Source organism: Cebus imitator, unplaced genomic scaffold, assembly GCF_001604975.1.
Source record: "Cebus imitator isolate Cc_AM_T3 unplaced genomic scaffold, Cebus_imitator-1.0 Scaffold87, whole genome shotgun sequence".
NCBI classification, from domain to species: domain Eukaryota; kingdom Metazoa; phylum Chordata; class Mammalia; order Primates; family Cebidae; genus Cebus; species Cebus imitator.
Genome location: NW_016107402.1, coordinates 1629448 through 1633101, shown reverse-complemented (window position 1 = coordinate 1633101; position 3654 = coordinate 1629448).

Sequence of the window (3654 nt, the reverse complement as noted above, 5' to 3'; positions counted from 1 at the left end):
GCCTCCCAAAGTGCTAAGATTACAGGCATGAGCCACCACGCCTGGCCTATTGTTCCCATGTTTATGTCTATGTGTACTCAATGTTTAGCTCCTACCTATAAGTGAGAACATGTCATATTTGGTTTTCTGGTTTCACTCTGGCTCATGCCTCCAGCTTCATTCATGCTGCTCCAAATAACATGATTTCATTCTTTTTTATGGCTGTGCTTTTCCCCCTATATTTTCTAAGAGTCTTGTAGTTTTTGTTCTTATGTTTAGGCCTTTTACCCACCTTTTACCCATTTTGAGTTAGCTTTTTTTTTTTTTTTTTGAGATGGAGTCTCTCTCTGTTGCCCAGGCTATAGAGCAGTGACATGATCTTGGCTCACTGCAACCTTCTTCTCCTGGGTTCAAGTGATTCTCCTGCCTCAGCCTCCTGAGTAGCTGGAATTACAGGCGCACGCCAGCATGCCTGGCTAATTTTTTATATTTTTAATAGAGATAGCGTTTCACCATGTTATTCAGGATGGTCTCGATCTCCTGACTTCATGATCCGCCCTCTTCGGCCTCTCAAAGTGCTGGGATTACAGGTGAGAGTCACCGTGCCTAGCCTTGAGTTAGCTTTTGTATATGGTGTCAGGATAGGGTCCAACTTCATTCTTTCACGTGTGGATATCTAGTTTTCCCAGAGTAATTTGTTTAAAAAGACCGTCTTTTCTCCATGGAATGATTTTGACACCTTTGTCAAAAATCATTTGACCATATATACAAGGGTTTGTATCTGAGCTCTCTATTCTACTTCATTGGTCTACGTCGGTATTTATTTCAGTACCACACTCTTTTGTTCACTATAGTAAGAAATCAGGAAGTTTGAGTCCTCCAACTGTCCTTTTTCAAGATTGTTTTGGCTATTCAAGGGCCATTGAGATTCCATGTGAATTTTAGGATGAGTTTTTTTATTTCTGCAAAAAATTCCTTGGGGTTTTAATAGGGATTTAATTCAATCTGTAGATCATTTTGGCTAATGACATTTTAACAATATTTTGGGAGGCCAAGATGGGGAGATCACCTGAGGTCAGGAGTTCAAGACTAGCCTGGTCAACATGGTGAAACCCTACCTCTTCTAAAAATACAATATTAAGTCTTCTCAGCTGGGCGCTGGGACTCACATCTTTAATCTCAACACTTTGGTGCCCCTAGACAAGAAAGGTCACTTAAGCCCAGGAGTTCAAGACCAGTCTGGGCAACATGGCAAGGCCCTTATCACTACAAAAAATTTAAAACTTAACTGGGTGTAATGGCCCACGTACCAATGGTCCCAACTACTCAGGAGGCTGAGGTGGAAGGATGGCTTGAGCCCAGGAGGTTGAGGCTACAGTGAGCTATGATTGCTCTGCTACACTCCAGCCTGGTCAAGAGAATGAGTGAGATCCCATCTAAAAAAAAAAAAAAAGAAAGGCTGGGTGTGGTGGCTCATGCCTGTAATCCCAGCACTTTGGGATGCCAAGGAGGGCAGATGCTTTGAGGTCAGGAGTTCGAGACTAGCCTGGCCAACATGGTGAAACCCTGTAACAACTAAAAGTACAAAACTTAGCCAGGTGTGGTGGCATACGCCTATAATCCCAGCTACTCTGGAGACTGAGGCAGGAGAATCACTTGAACCCGGGAGGCAGAGGTTGCAGTGAGCTGAGATCGCACCACTACACTGCACTCCAACCTGGGTGACAGAGTAAGACTCTGTCTCAAAACCAAAACAAAACAAAAAAACCAGGCCAGGCACGGTTGCTCACGCCTGGTAATCCCAGCACTTTGGGAGGCTGAGGTGGGTGGATCATGAGGTCAGGAGATAGAGACCAGCCTGACCAACATGGTGAAAACCCATCTCTACTAAAAATACAAAAATTAGCCTGGTGTGGTATAGGGTTAATATAAGAAAAGTCATGCCCAGTGTTTGCTCTAAGTTTCTTGGACCTTGGGAACGAAAGTTATCATTTCTTTGGCGGTAAGCCTGGGGCATTAGGAGCTCATGATGGCCCTGGCTTATTTCCGAGGAGCCGGGAATCTGGCCAATTCCCATTTCTTCGAGAACAGTAAACAAAGCCAAGGATTGCTGTTACATAATGATAACGTTCACGAGAGACAAGACAAAGAGCAGCTGGTGTTTACTTTATGACCTAAGTTGAACTGCAACATATAAAATATAGACAAAAACCAAAGAAAGACGGAGAGAGGGAAAAAGAGAGAGAGGAAGAGAGAGATTGCTGAGAGCTGTGACTTGCGCTTTGCCCGTGCTGCTGTAACGCCGGTGCTGAGTGTCCGGACGGACGGTCTCTGGGTATGTCCCTTTTGTAAATAAAATCCTCTTCTTTTACCTATACCCTTTTTGTAAATAAAGTCCTCTTCTTTTACCTTGTTATTCTCGGCTTGGTGTTTTCTTCTCGCGAACCTGCCTCCAAATTATAAATCCGAGCTCGGTATCATTCCTGTTCTTAGTAACAGAACATGTGGTGGCACGCCTGTAGTCCCAGCTACTCGGGAGGCTGAGGCAAGAGAATCGCTTGCACTGGGAGGCGGAGATTGTAGTGAGCCAAGATGGTGCCACTGCCCTCCACCCTGGCGACAGAGCGGGACTCCATCTCAAAACAAAAACAAAAAACAAAACAAAAAAGAAAAACAGTGCTCTAAGCATTTTATTTGCCTCAGGGCCACTGCAAATGCTACAACGTCTGGAAAGTTTTTCTTGTATTCTCTTCACCTGGATAGATTTTTTTTCCAGCCCTTCAGAAAGTACACCTAGATAGGTCTTAATCATTTTTTCAGGTATGAAATCTAAGGATGCACCCCACTCTGGAGCTGCCTGCCTGTGTTTGAATCCTGAAGATCGTGAGGCATGAGTTAATTGGTGCAAAAAATCCAGAGCAGTGAGTGGCGAATCGTAAAACTGCTCCTTAAGTGCAAGTTAGAAATGATGACACAACTGTTTGTGTAATTATTAATATCTTCTAGTCTTCTCATACCTTCCACACTCTAAACAAGAAGCCACAGGCTTTGGCTAATTTCTGTTCATCTTTTTGTTTGTTTGGTTTTTGACAGGCTCTCTGTTTTGATTTCTTTGTTTTTGACAGGCTCTCACTGTGTCGCCCAGGCGATCGCCCAGTGGCGGATCTCTCCTCGCTGCAACCTCAGCAACCCAGCCTCAAAAGATCCTCCTGCCTCAGCCTCTCAAGTAGCTGAGATCACGGGTATGCACCACTATGCCTGGCTAACTTTTTTTTTTTTTGAGACAGAGTCTTGCTCTGTCACCCAAGCTGGAATGCAGTGGTGTGATCTCAGCTCACTGCAACCTCGCCTCCCGGGTTCAAGCAATTCTCCTGTCTCAGCCTCCCGAGTAGCAGGGATTACAGGAGCCCACCACCATGCCCCGCTAATCTTTTTTGTATTTTTAATAGAGACGGGGGGTTGCTCCATGTTAGCCAGGCTGGTCTCGAACTTCTGACCTCAGGTGATCTACCCGCCTTGGCCTCCCAAAGGGCTAGGATTACATGTTGTCCAGGCTGATTCTGTTCCTCTTTATATTCCAAGCGTCTTACTTGGCTGGGAATTTAAGAGGCGCTCGGAAATAAACGGAGAGAAACTGGGGGTGGAGCCAGCTTGGACGTCACTGCGGAGGGGCGA